Below are 15308 nucleotides of genomic sequence, written 5' to 3' on the forward strand. Positions count from 1 at the left end.
ATAATCACGTTATAAAAAGACACTCCGTAGTTTCTAACATACATACTATTATTTCATCTATTCCTAGCACAGCTACATACTTTACAGTAGTAGACTTGTGTTCAGCCTTTTTTTCCATACCAATACATGAAAACTCCAGACATATTTTTGCTTTCACCTGGAAGGGCTCACAATATACCTGGTGTCGGCTGCCACAGGGTTATGTCGAAAGTCCGAGCTTATTTGAGCAAATTTTGAGCCAAGACACAGACAATATAACATTTAAAAATAGCAAATTAATCAAATATGTAGATGATCTACTCTTGGCTTCAACAGATGCAAAAACATGTCAAGAAGATAGCAAACACCTTCTTTTGGAATTGCACAAAAGAGGTCATAAGATCTCGAAGGACAAAGTTCAGTGGTGTCTCCCCAAAGTAGAATATTTGGGGTTCATTCTGACAGCTGGTGCCCGCTCTATTTCTCCCAAGCGAATTGAGAATATTCAAAAATTGAGTGCTCCTACTACTAAAAAACAGTTAAGAGCAATTCTGGGAGCAACAGGGTTTTGCAGACAATGGATTCCTTGTTATGGGGAAATTACTAAACCTCTTATAGCACTAACAAGGGATGTAGTCCCTGAACCCCTCAAATTAGAGCCTGAACACCTGTCAGCTCTATCAGAGCTAAAAAAGGCTATCTTATCTGCCCCTGCTCTAGGCATCCCAAATTACAACAAGCCATTTACTTTATATGTACATGAGCGAAGAGGAGTAGCCTCAGGCGTTTTAACTCAGATTTTGGGACCTTCTCAGCGCCCAATTGCCTATTATTCTGCCCAACTAGACCCAGTAGCAGCAGGAGCACCACCATGCCTTAGAGGAGTAGCTGCTACAGCCTTACTAGTAACAAAAACCGTTGATTTAGTATTGGGATGTCCATTAACAATAATGTGCCCACATGAGATTGAAGCATTATTGGTAAAACATAGAACACAGGCATTCTCGGATCAGAGAATTACAAGGTATGAAATAACCTTATTAAATAGTGAAAATATTACCTTGAAACGCTGTTCAACTCTTAACCCTGCCACCTTGCTTCCAGATTTACCTACTTCAGGAGAACCACTACATAACTGTGAAACATTAGTGTCCATGGCAGAAAAGCCTCGAGATAATCTCTTGGACACTCCCTTAGACAATGCAGATCTGATTTTATTTACCGATGGTTCCTCTTTTATGAGGGATGGCATACGTTACACTGGAGCTGCCGTAGTCTCAGAATTTGCCACTGAATGGTCAGCTTCACTACCTTCTAACATTAGCGCTCAAGGAGCAGAGCTCATAGCTCTGAAACATGCCTGTATAATTGCCAAGGATAAAAAGGCAACAATTTATACGGATTCTAGATATGCTTTTGGCATTTGTCACTCAGTCGGAATGCTATGGCTCCAGAGAGGATTTTTAACCTCAGCTGGAAAATCCATAGCTAATGCAGAAATTATTAATGAAGTTCTTTCTGCTCTCAAACTGCCTAAAGCCCTAGCTGTAGTTCATTGCTCTGCCCATACAGGTGGCTCAGACCCTGTCTCTAGAGGAAATGACCGAGCAGATGCCGCTGCAAAACTAGCAGCCATAGAAGGACCTGGATTAATTTTAACATTAACAACCACTGATAATTTAAATTTATCACTCTCCTATAATGAAAAGGAAGTGGAAAAATGGAAACAAAAATTTAAAGCAAAACAAATTAATGGAGTATGGGTGTCATCTGAAGGAAAACCCCTGCTCCCTAGAAGTTTCTATAACCAAATTTGCCAATCTATTCATAAAAATGGTCATTTTGGTACCCAGGGCATCGTGGACTCTGTTAAGAGAGTATGGATAGCCCCTGGTATAACTACCATAGCCTCTAAAGTGTGTTCATCCTGCCCTACCTGCCAGGCATATAACCAACATGCCTTTCGTGGTAAAGCCTTTGGTGGACGTCCTCTGGCTTACACACCTTTTGAGCACCTGCAGATAGATTTTATAACGATGCCAAAGGCTGGACAATATAAATTTTGTTTGGTCATAGTAGACCAACTGACCAGATGGCCGGAAGCATTTCCTACAGCCCGAGCCACAGCAGCTTTTGTTGCTAAGGTGCTTTTAAAAGAAATTATTCCTCGTTTTGGCCTACCAGCACATATTGACTCCGATAGAGGGAGTCATTTTACCGATTCTGTTTTAAATCAAATATATTCTTGCTTGGGGATAACTCCAAAATTCCATGTTCCATATCATCCCCAGAGTTCAGGCCAAGTTGAGAGGATGAACAAAGAACTTAAGACTATGATTGGAAAATTATGCACTGAGACCCATTTAAAATGGCCTGAAATTCTCCCTTTGGCCCTATTTTATCTTAGAAGCAGGCCTAGAGGAGACTTACATATTTCACCATTTGAGATGCTTTTTGGACATCCGCCTATACAGGCTAAGCCTTTCTCCCCGGCTTATACATCGCTATTAGGGGGAGATACTACTAAAACTGCGTGAGCTACATGAATCCGGAGCTGCAGTACAAGCTGGACCACTAGACTTCTCACTTCACGACCTGAACCCAGGAGACAACGTGTATATAAAGAATTTCAAGCGTACTGGAGCAACTGAACCTTCATGGGAAGGACCATTCCAAATATTGTTAACTACTCCAACATCTATAAAGGTTGGAGAAAAGGACTCTTGGATTCACTGTTCTCATGTAAAGAGAGCATCTTCTGTTGAGACTGATTGACTCTATCCTATACATGCATTGGAGATAACTATACATTGACAAGTGGAACTGTTTTTATTCTGCTTTTGACACATTGAATTCCTAAATTTAATTTTTTTCCTTTTTTCCTTTTTTTTCTCTTTTCCTTATTTTATTATTATTATTTTTACATTATTTTATTTTTTCCCTTTTTCTCATTTCTATGTACTTAAGGTACATATGATCAATATTAATTTTTATTCTACAATATTAGTTTAAATATATATATACTTGTTGTTATTATTAATACGCACCCAAACAGCTTTAGACTATGGGAACCTGCCATTTATTGATAATTGTTGTGGGACTATGATTAATGTTTGTGTCTGATTCTAGATATGAGATCAAACAAGGAGCACAGATATAACCTGGATAATGCTAAAAGAGCTCACAGGTCTAAAAATCAAAAGACCAATCCAGGTAGGATTAATACATTTCTAAGCCAATACTAAGGACTTGAACCTAGTGTGAGACTCGGGGTTGCGACACTTGACAGACGTTAAGATGTAGGCCTTCCCTGTATCCACACTCTTCGTGAAAATACCTACAGACAAGTACCTAAGGTTGGCTACCATCCTGGCTCCATCCATCCCTGAGAACGAAGGTAAAAATCAGACAAGGGGATAACACTTCCCTAGATATAAAATAAAAATCTGGTCCTCTTTTTTCTCTCCTATAGTATGGCAACTTCCTGTAGCCTGGGCTGCAAATGGGGAAGTAAAATATACTGCATTCTGTCCTACAGACTTGTGGAATTAGAAATTACTTAACTGGACCCTAATACAGAGGCCTGTGGAAAAAAAAAATTTTTTTATTCTTGCTTTCTCAAATTTTGTATAGATTTTTTGATTTTGATACTGATTTTGAATTCTTTAATGTAAATATGCATATATAAAGGGTTATATTTTTTCCCTTAATTTTTTCCCCTTTTCTTCTTTTGATTTTGATTTTTGATTTTATTTTGATATTGTTTTGTTTTTCTTTTGGATTAACTCACACACCCCCACAACTAAAACTTGAATCCTCAGCTGGACTCAGTGTTTTTTCAACACTTTCTTCAGGGGGGATTGTATTTCATCAAATCCAAGATTTAAATTTTGTTCGAGAGAAATCTTCAGAGAAGAAGCTTGCTAACTAACTGAATCCAGAGAATGAACTGTTTGCAGAAAGATATCTAAACCTTTTCACTACAGGAAGATCCAGAATGAACCTTGGGGTGTGGTTGATTGAACATTCTTTGAATGTACACTCTTATGCCAAAGGGGACTGCCCCCTAATAGGTTTTTGTCAATGCGCCCAGCAAAACATTGGTTTGCTGTCTTTCTCTCTCCTCTATTTCCCCATATTTACAACTATTATAATTGTCCTCTTAGTGGAAAAAAAATTTGTATACACTTATAGTTAGAAATTTTTGGGGTGCAGTATGCTTATGTTTAGTGATCAATTGGGGAGACTAGTCTCCCAATCATCATCAGGGGGGATTGTGAATTTTAAAAGTCTCCATCTTGGTCTAGCACCCAAAAATTGTGCACACCCACACTACACGGCCATGCGCTAGTCAATGACAAATCAGAAATAACTAACTGCCCACCTGGGCTGTCCTAAGCCAAGCTAGAGCCAACCATTGGATTTGTGAGACACAGGAAGTGAGGTAGGGAACAGCCTCTGAGATTCGCGGAACTTCCTGTGGGGAGAGCTAGAGGGGAGTTGGTGTTAGGAGCTTGGAGAGGGAGGACGCCCGCAGACAGCTTTCCTTCAGATCGGTCACGTGAGTTAAGGACTGATTCTTTCCACCTGGGCCTTTGGGCCTAAAACTCCCCCTGCCTTGGTCAGAGGTTGAGTAGCCTCTTTCCCTTTTCTCTTCTCTCCTTCTCTCCCTAACCCTTTCCCTACTCCCAGTGTGATTAAACCTCCATAAACCTCATTCTGACTTGAGTGTTTCATTTTAGGAATTTCATAAGTAAATTCCTTGGCGGCCATTGTTAAATATTATATAAATCTTGTAGCCACATTTGTAACCATTACTATATTATAACCTTCTCCCAGAAGCCTTAAATTTCCACATTACAGGGGCCTCTTTTGGACTTCCATTTTGGAGCACATACATCTCTTCTGTAATGTGAGGTTATCTGGCCTAGGCACGTGTTTTTCTTATTCTGTATTTTCTTTAATCTTTAACCTTTAATAAACATCTAAAAAAATATAATACTCCTTGCAGAGAGAAACTAATTTCTACCTGCCTCAGTCTCCCCATATTCCCAAATTTTAACTGTTACAGATGGCGACCACGAAGGGACAACGGGTAGTAGGGCATCAGGGTCCGGAAAAATCAAAGGTTGTATCCTCTGATTCCTGTGCCCCAGCTCCTCCCCCCCCAGATGCCATCATTGTGTTTGGGATATTCCTTGGGCACCCCCCTGAAGGGCACCTTGACTATTTTTTGGATGAGCTCCATTTCTTATATTTTGTTGTTGGGTATTATCATTTTCTTCATTTGGAGCATTCTCATTATTTTCCCAGCTCCTATTTCTATAATTCTGGTTTCTAAAGTTCTTATTTCTATGTTCATTATAGTTATTTCCATAATCATCATTATAATTTCTAGAATTCTAAAATTCTGGTTTTTATGACCATTATCATCATTATAGTTGTTCTGGTTTCTATGACCATTATCATCATTTCTATAGTTATTTCTAAAGCTATTATTAAACTGCGTATTCCTTCCAATCATCTTAAGAAAGGTTCTACATTCCATCATTTTGTGGCCCTTCTTCTCACAGAAGTGGCAAGTTATTGATTTATTTGTGAATTCCCGCAAAGGGGCTATAGTCTCTCCCTTATTTTTCAATTGTCTCTTTAACATTTCAATTTCTTTCTTTAAATCTTCCACTGATGTATCGTCTTCCTCAGGTCTTTTGACACGACCTTTATAAACATAGGTTGCTACTCTCCTTAGTTCATCGAGGTCCATAGAGTCCCAATTAGGACAGCTAGTTCTAAAGTAGTCTTTTACCACTGAACAACAATTCTTAATAAATTGCCTACGTAGTTGTTTAATGTCTCTTTCTCTGGATAAATCAAGGTCCATATATGTATTCCCTACGTCAATAAGTCTGTCCATAAACTGGGAGGATGTTTCATCAATATGTTGTCGGGTTTTTTCAAATTTTGACCATTTTTCAGGTCTATCAGAGCAAGCTCTCATGGGTGTCAATAATGCTTCTCTTGCTTGGTTTAGTTTTGTGTACTCTAATTCAACATTGGGGTTCCAATGTGGATCTTCAGTTGGTCAATGATGTCCTCTTCTACCTCGTTTTTGATTAGCCAGAGAGACGATTTTATTTTTTTCTCTCTTTGTTAATAATTCTTCTAATATATTCTCAACATCCAAACAAGTGGGGTCAAAAGTTCTGAATATGTTCTCTAATTATTTTATAATTAATATTGGTTCGTCCTCAAATGATGGCATATCTTCCTTCAATTTTTTAAAATCCCCAGGGGTAAAAGGTGTATGATGTCTTACAGATATCAAGTTTCCATTTTTATTAAAAGTGGGTACTTCCCTTAAAAAGGCTATATTCTAAGGCATTTCAGACTCCAATGGTTTATAAAAATCTCTGTATTCTATTGTATTTTTTGTTATGGTTTAACTTTGTGATTTTAAGTTCATATATTACTGGATTCAATATTATTCTGCTTGAACTGAAGGTTGATTGAATTTGTTTTGAATGTACTTAGTTTTAAAAATTCTGTTGTTTTTCCCCTATAACTATTGAACAAATATTATTGTGAATAAGCCCATATATGAAAAAACAGCTTTTTTCTATTTTGCGGAGGATAGATGGACTTCAGAACTGGTTATAATTGTATTAACAACCTTGGAAAAATTTTATGTGCTAAATACCTCAAATGATTTGATTTTAAGGGTTTTTTAAATATGATTTTGGGAATTTTTTTTAACAATCTGGTTATTTTTGCCTGCCCCTAACACGAGGTGTAAGGCCCATTCTAGTAGCTGAAGTGAAATACATTTTATAACCCCCAACCTTCCTGCATTTCTAAATATGTGAATGGAAGTTGGGCAGTTAATCTCAGGGCATTTGTATCCCTAAAAAGCCTCCAAAAGGAGCACCCCTTTATTTATACTCTTCAGCTCACTACTTTACTTGCACCAGAATGATATCTAGATTTCTTGATTATGTTCTTAAGCCAAGATAAGTTTTACTTTGTTTAAAAAAATGTTTAAATACCAAGGTTGAAAGATTGCTATGTTTGTAAAAATTGTGACAAATGTCCATCAATTCATAGGTTTTAAAAATGTCATACAGCAATTTATGTGAAATATGAAAGTGTGTTTGTTTGCTATTGTAATTAATTGGGCTATTGAGAATTTTGGGGATTTTGGTAACTACATATTTGTACTACTGTATTTTTAAAAATGAAAAAAATTGTTAATCTTGTTCAATTCATTTGCCTTCTACTCACAGTGATCATGGCCAGATATTAAGAGGAAATGGATCTCATTTTTGGTGAGAAAGCCTTGCATTTTATGTTTTCTTAGCTGACACAGAGTGTCAATGATTATAAGCTATATTTTTGAATTTTTTAAAGCTCTTTTATTATTATATTTTTCTTGCATGTGCAATATACTTTTTCAGTTTATTATTTTTTTCTCTCCTTTTTATATTTCAAGCATATGTCACCAGCATTAAGATTTTCTTGAACTTTTTTACTTTTCAGTGCTACAAGTTTGAAATACATTTGCTAATGCATGCCCTAAAAAGCTTGTGACTATAAAAATGATGCCACTAATTATTTAAATAAATTATGGGACTTTGCTTAATTATTCTGTCTGATTCCAGGACAAGATATACACACAAGAGTCATTGCACAGAGCCAAAGAAAGGCAGGATGGATTGATGCACGTCTAGGCCAATACAAAGGTCTTGAACCTAGTGTGAAGACTCAAGGTTACTATATTTATCATTGCTAGACATAGGCTTTCCTTGTGTCCACACTCACTCTGAAGATACTCACAGACGAGTATCCCCAAACTTGGCTCCTACTTGGCTTTTATGATCTGGTCCCTTTCTTTTCTGCCTCTCATAGTGTGGTACCTTTCTGTAGTCCTGGCTATTGACTGGGTAAATGCATCATTGCTTAGATCATTTTGATTGGACCCTGATTCAAGGACCTGTTATAGATTTATTTTTCTTTTACTTGGAATTTTTCACATAAGACTTTGATAGTCTATATTTTCATCCAGAAATTTTTCTTTTTTTATTTCAATTTTTCTGATGTCTTTTAATAACTCTTACCAATTGATTCATATACCTCATACCTCAGCCATGCATCCCTAAGTGATCCTGTATTTGTCAATCACCCTCTTAACGGGGGATATGTAAAAAAATATTATTATTTAAATTGCAAAGTTTAAATTCCTTTTGAGAAGAATTTTAGGTAAAGAAGATGCTACCTCTCTGAATCCAGAACTGAACTGTTGGAGAAGCCACCATGAAGATGCCTCCAGACCACAAGTTGCACAAAATTGAACTTTGGGTGTGGTTGATTGAACATTTATTTGTATGTATACTTTTATGCCAAAGGGGACTTCCCCCAACTGGCTTTTTGTCAATGCGTTTCAGCAATTATTGGTTTTTTTCTTTCTCTTATCCTCAAATTATTGTAATGTTTAAGTTGATTATGTTCTCATGATCCTTTTTGTGGAAACTTTGCTCCCCAACAACGATCAAACGTGGGAATGTAAAAAATAGACTCGAATATAGGACTACAATCCCCACAAGCCTTTGCTCCACTTCCCCAAAATGCTTTGTAATCTCACGGAATTCTGAGGTGGGCCGAGATCGAGGAAGGATTTAAGCTGGTGGCAAAGGTTTTTGGGGCCTCTTTTGGACTTCTGTTTTGGAGCACATGCATCTCTTCTGTGATGTGAGGTTATCTGGCCTAGGCCTCTGGCCTAGGCATGTGTTTTTTCTTATTCTGTATTTTCTTTAATCTTTAACCTTTAATAAACCTCTAAAAAAATATAATACTCCTTGCAGAGAGAAACTAATTTCTACCTGCCTCAGTCTCCCCATATTCCCAAATTTTAACTGTTACACTCTGGAGAGACTCATTAACATATACCTTTCAGATCCTAAGACTGATGTAAGGAATTTTCTCATAATTAGACATCTCAAAAAGCCTATGTGTTTTATCTTAAAACTGGACATAAACTGATCAATTAGTTATTGTTTTCATGTTTATTTGATAATATGCATTCACTTGGGAAGAGTAAAGCACTCCTTTTTCTGACTTTAGGAAATTTCACCTTTTCATTCTTCCTCTCCCAACATGGAAAGTCTCTAATTTCCACTCAATTGCAAGTAAGGTAACTTATACTATATAGTTTTTAATTAATTGGTCTTATGTGATTGATTGCTTCTTTACTATATAAAAGTACATATCGCCTGTGGTTAAAGTCCAGCTCTAAGATGATGGAGAGAACCTTGTCCTGATCTGTTAAGTCACTGATATCCATTACTTAATAAATAAATGAATAAGCTCACAAGATAAAACTTTGTTTCCTCATTTATTTCTCTTTGGTTCCTCATATCTGGAACACTGAATAAGAATTCCTTCACAAGTCAGAAGAGGTACTTAAGAAGTGACCTGTATCATATTGGGATATATATGTTACATGAACTTGACAACACCTGAATCCTATCTACTTGCACACATTTCCCTGAAACTTTACCTGAATTTCTCTAGTTTTCTCTACCTTAGTGACCGCATCCTATTGCATCCTGTTATCTGAAGATTTTTTAAATGTTCTTTTTTATCTTTCTGTCTTTAGTGCTTCACGTTTAATGTTCACGTTGATATCATTAATATGTTCTACTTTCTTTATCCATTATTGATGAGACCATTAACATTCCAGCTTGAATGGTTGAATCCATCAATTGTTCTATCAATAAACATTTGCTCTTGTTTTTTAAGCATTTCATTCATGTTTGACTTATCCTGATCCTACTTAGTTTTTCCATTTCTTTTTTTTTAAAGTAATTTTATAGATGGGGAAATTGAGTTGAACATGATTAATGGAATGGTAGTCAGGGCTGTCCCTTTCATGGGATGGGATAAAATTCCATCACATGACATCTCTCCTTCTGGAAGTAAGTACATTAACTCCTGACACACAAACTTGAAATAGTTTAATTGCTCATTAAACTGAGGTTTATGCCCCCTGTGAAAGCACAAAGGTCAAAAGAAAATTCAGAGAAAGAAAATTATAGACCATTCTCCTCAATGAATATTGACAGAGAAATTTGAAATAAAATCCTAGCATGAAGATTATATCAATATATCACAACAATCATTCATCATGAACAGGCAAGTTTTGTACCAGGAATACAGGGTTGGTTCAACATTAGAAAAATCAACACCACAATGGATCATATTAATAACAAAATCAACAAAACCATGTGGATATCTCAATAGATGCAGAAAAAATTTTTGAACAAATTCAGCACCCATTCCTATAAACAGCCCACAAAACACCAGACTAAATAGAACATTCCTCACAATAATAAATTGCTTTCTATTTAAAACCATGAGGATAAACTAGAAGCCTTCCTAGCAAGATCAGGGTTGAAGCAAAGATGTCCATTACCACAACTCTTGTCAAATATTGTGCTAGAAATACTAGCTATAGCAATGAGAGAAGAAGAAATGAAGGAATCAGAACAGACAATGAGAAAATAAAACTAACAGTCTTCCGAGATGATATATGATATACATACAGAATCAACCAAAAAGTATTAAAAAATTAACAACTTGATCAAAGTTGTAGGATAAAAAAATTAAAACTGCATAAATCATCAGAATGCCTCTATAGTACCTTTAAAGTCCAACATCGAGATATAGAAAGAGAAATTCAATTGAAAATTACTATAGACAAGTTAACAAAACCTGGGAGTCTTCTGCCAAGACAATCCCAGAAAGTATTTGATCTGTTACCATAAAATTCTCTGGAGACTGTATTAATTTGTAATTACTTATTGGTAAAGCTTAGGGGGAGTGAGAGAAAAAAGATCACACAATCACCTGGCTGGGCTTAATTAAAAACTGATTCCATGCTTCCCTGGCCCATGCTCCAAGCAGCTGCATCAGCTCAGTCAGCTGACCACAAAATAAACCAGCGTGTGCCAATCATTCAATGCTCCAGAGAAGGGAGAGGGAGCAGTTGGATGAAAAAAGCCCAGGGTTTGATATCTGCCTCAGACACTTCCCAGCCTTGTGATCTTTGATAAATTCCATAACCTCTTTGAACCTCTTCCTTCCCCCTGCCCAGTAAAAAGGGGGGTAAAAATAGGGTTTTGTGAGCCTCAGATGAGGTCATGTGTGTATGGTGCTTTATAAACTCTAGAAATGCTAACTATTCATAGAATAGGTCACTTTGGGATCTTGATTTCCTCATCTGATAATGGATTGTGTTGGAATATATAACCTGAAAGATTGCTTCTAGCTCTTGCCTTTAGATCCTCTGATTGTTCTGGTATCCACAACTGAAGTAAAAATCAGTGGGACATCCAGATGATACTACAACAGTCTGAAGGGTTAGTTTAACATGAAGACATTCATCTGAGGTGAAATCTATTGTTGTCAGGATCAATGGGCTTTTATATGGCAGGTTCTAATAGGATCTGGGAATATATGTAAACATTTATTATTATCAATGTTTCAAAAATAAATTCAAGTTCAGTAAAATAGTCATTAATTATATAGAGGAGGGCATGCCAAGGGATCCCATGAAAAAAATATTTTAATGGACTCAAAATAGCAGCCAAAACCCTGATGCTTTTAAAGCTGCCTTAGCAGAGGTTTAATGAGTAGGCAATCTCAGTTTTCGCATCTGTAAAATTAGCTGGAAAAGGAAATGTCAAAGCACTCCATTTTTTACCCCCATAGAAAAAAGAATCCAAATGGGATAAGAAAGAGTCAGACAAAACTGAAATGACAGAACAACAATGGTTACAATCAGGGAAGTGAAGATATTCTATTATTTTTTCCAGATCAGGTCAAATCTAGGATATTGTTTTCATATTTGAGCCCCAAAAGAATACTGGAATTTAGATCTTGAAGATCATTTACTCTACTCCCATAACTGAAGCCCATAGAAGTTCAATGAATTCAAGATCTTAGGGCAGTGATGGGGAACCTCTTGGAACGTTTTAGGGACCTTGTTTCATGCTTTCCCCCTCCCAGATAGTGAGCTGGTGCCAGCACCCTATTGTGTGCCATGGCTCATCCCCAACTGTGTGTTATTAGGGTGAAGAGAGCCCCTGTTAAAATGGTATAAACGGGTGACCAGAATTTTGCAGAACCTGGCCAGCCAAAGTAGTCTCTTCAAGGCCAGAGAGCAAAAATGGCTGCCCTCTCTGCCTCAGGCCAGTGAGCAATCAATCTGACTGCTTCTCAGAGATAACAAGGTTCAATCACCTTGATAACTGGGTGTGGTATGAGGGAAGTGACCTGAGGATCATTTCCTATCACTCATAAAATCTTACTTATTTCCCCACCATCTGACTTTGAATGGAAAATCTCTTCTGTCCTCTACTAGTGTAAACCATGTTGGAAATTTCACCATTGGAAGGTTTCATGCTTGTAGGGAATTTCCTACTGATAGTGGGAACTCTATTGGAATGTGAACCCCATTGGCATGGGAGGTTCCTCCTCCTCCCTTCTTAAGATTACTTTAGGACAGAAACCTTTTGCTAAACAATGGAAAGGGCTTTGACCTATGCTTAAGCATAGAACAGGAAGTTCTTTGAGTCATGATTGATTTTAGAATTGATACAATAGAGATACTTGGAATGACAGAACCAGGTCTTGGAACTTCCAATCTCCACCCTACTCAGGGTAACAGGATTTAGGAAGGGCTGCAGCAAAGGATCAAGATTTAATTATTTGAGAATATGATCTTCAACAGACATGTGCAAAGGGGCAGACCTCTGGGCGGTCCTGGGTTAAGCTAGAGCCACCATTGGCACAGGGAAGACATGGACAGTGATTGGTAGATGTGAGAACTGAGGGGAGGGAACTTGGATGGTTTCCTTAAAGATAGAGGGGTCTGAGGACTAGAGGGTGGTTGGAGAGTTTTTGCTCTGAGAAGCTTGCTCTGAAGGAAGCTGGAGGTGGAGGCCCCTGAGACTGTTTCTCCATTTTGGTCATGTGAGTGATAGGGACTGATCTCTTTTCTTTGCCTCAGCTATCTAAGGGCTTGGGCCTTTTGGCCCAGCCTAAACAGAGGGGGTATTTAAGCCCTATTCCCTTCTCTCTTCTCTCCGCTTTCTCTCTAATACCTTTCTTCCTCCTGTTTGTAATTAAAAACTCCATAAAAGGTTGACTGCTGACTTGAGTTTTCATTAAGGAATTACATAGCTGAATTCCTTGGCGACCTTAAATTAATATATATCAGTCTTTTAAAGTGATTGCCTTGTCACACTAGAGTGAGGTGATGGAGAAGGTAAAATTTAAAGGTTTTGGAGGAATCATTGTGGAGGGAGATTTCTGCTCCCAACTGTGGACTGGACTTGATGACCTTGGAGGGACTTTTCACTTCTGGTCTTCTGTTATAAGTCTCTACTACTCAACTTTTGTAATGATCCTTGTAAGTAATTATAAGTAAGACTTGTAAGTAATTCATGGCCAAAGACAGCAGCTAGAAGAGATTACTCTGCACCTGAAGTTGTGTCAGGGCTGCACCTGCATTGCCCAAGGTTAGCACAAGGGGCTTACAGGGAGTGTCATGGTTAATTGTATTAGACTTCAAATTGGGAAAAACCTCAGTTCAAATATTACTCAGACACTTATTAGCTATGTGACTATTTCCTCATCAATGAAATGGGAACAATAACACTACCTCCTTCACGGGAGTTTTGAGGCTCAAATGAGATAATATATAGTGTTTTGCAAGTGTAAATGATAATGATGATGATGATGATGATGATGATGATGATTACACATGTGTCCATTAAGACTACTGATCTTGTAGTCTCTTGGCCTGTTATGGCTGAGAGTTTCTGATCTCACCACTCCAGTGACTTCTGCCTGAAGCCCAGAATTACTTCAAGAGAGAATTATACCTGATGTAACAGCATGTGTCAGCTCCAGAGTCCATATGGCCACTTGCTAATACAGGGACACCCATGGGTCACCAGCTGAGGAGGAAGAAACATTACAGACAGAAAAAGCTTCTTAATTAATTCAAAGTTTCTCAGGTCCCACGAGCTTTACCGGGAACAGGGAGAGAGATTCATAAACATATTTTTCCCTTTCTATTTTGATTCTCCTGTTGGACTCAATGACAGAGCCTGAGATGCTTCAGGTAGAGATGGTTATAATTATTGTTCCCTCCCCAATATAGGAGAAATTATGAGAGCAAAGACTTATAGGGTTAACATACATATATCCCACCTTAATCCCCCCAGATTAATACCCTAAAAGATTCTATTAAGAGAATTAAAACCTAAAGATCACTGCCATTATTCCCCTCCTTTCCCTTTCCACAGTTACATTCACTTCTATTATAAGTCAGGCAAGCCAAGAACATCAATCACCTTGAAGACATACTCCACTGAATTCTGTTTACGGACAGAAACTAGGCAACATTGCCAGGTGCTTTAAAGTAACACAAGAAAAATAGAACTTGTAAACTGAGGGAAACCCCAAATCTGGTCTGTCATTAAGTTGCCCTCTAATCTTCTATCTAGCTATGAAATGTTTTATCCATCTCCTAAGTAATTGTGATTATGAAAGCTGACCAAAAGTAACAATGATTCTCCTTTGGTCAAGGAGAACCTCTAGATCACCCTGTTTATGTCATTCATCTATAACAACATTTCATTGACTATCTCCTTAGGCTACGCGTCTGTTGTTAAGTACTATGGAAACACATATGTAGAAAACTGTGTGCCAAAGAAGTATGTAATCACCAGCCTATATAATAAACAAACCTCCATGCTATGTTAGAACATTGTGTGACACCTATGCATGTGGGCCTGAGCAGTGTCTCTCATCTCTATTACTTGACCCTCACGCTCAGAGAGACTGCTGGACAGCTCTCAAAGGATAATTATATTTGACACTGTATGTGCATGTGTGAGTGTAAAACCCCCTACCTCCCTTTAATCATAGTATTAACCTTTATGATTATTTTAATGACACAATCATTAGTTTTTAGTTCATAGGCAAATAATATAGTTTGCTTTTAAAAACTATAAACATTAGCTAAGAAAATTACAGTGGGGGGGGGGGGGGGGCTATCAAATTTTGTTTACATCATGACCTTAAGCCTATAACCCAAGAGATTCCATACCCCTCTTGAGTATATAACAAAATGGTCAGACCAAAACAAGAATGATGATCTTGTTTGTAGAACAAGACAAGTCACAGCGGAGGTGGAGGGCTACTCTTGTTTTTACATATCAGTTAACCAAAACTGCTGACTTCTATTATTCCACCATAATCATCAG

Source organism: Monodelphis domestica, chromosome 3, assembly GCF_027887165.1.
Source record: "Monodelphis domestica isolate mMonDom1 chromosome 3, mMonDom1.pri, whole genome shotgun sequence".
In the NCBI taxonomy this organism is placed as follows: Eukaryota; Metazoa; Chordata; class Mammalia; order Didelphimorphia; family Didelphidae; genus Monodelphis; species Monodelphis domestica.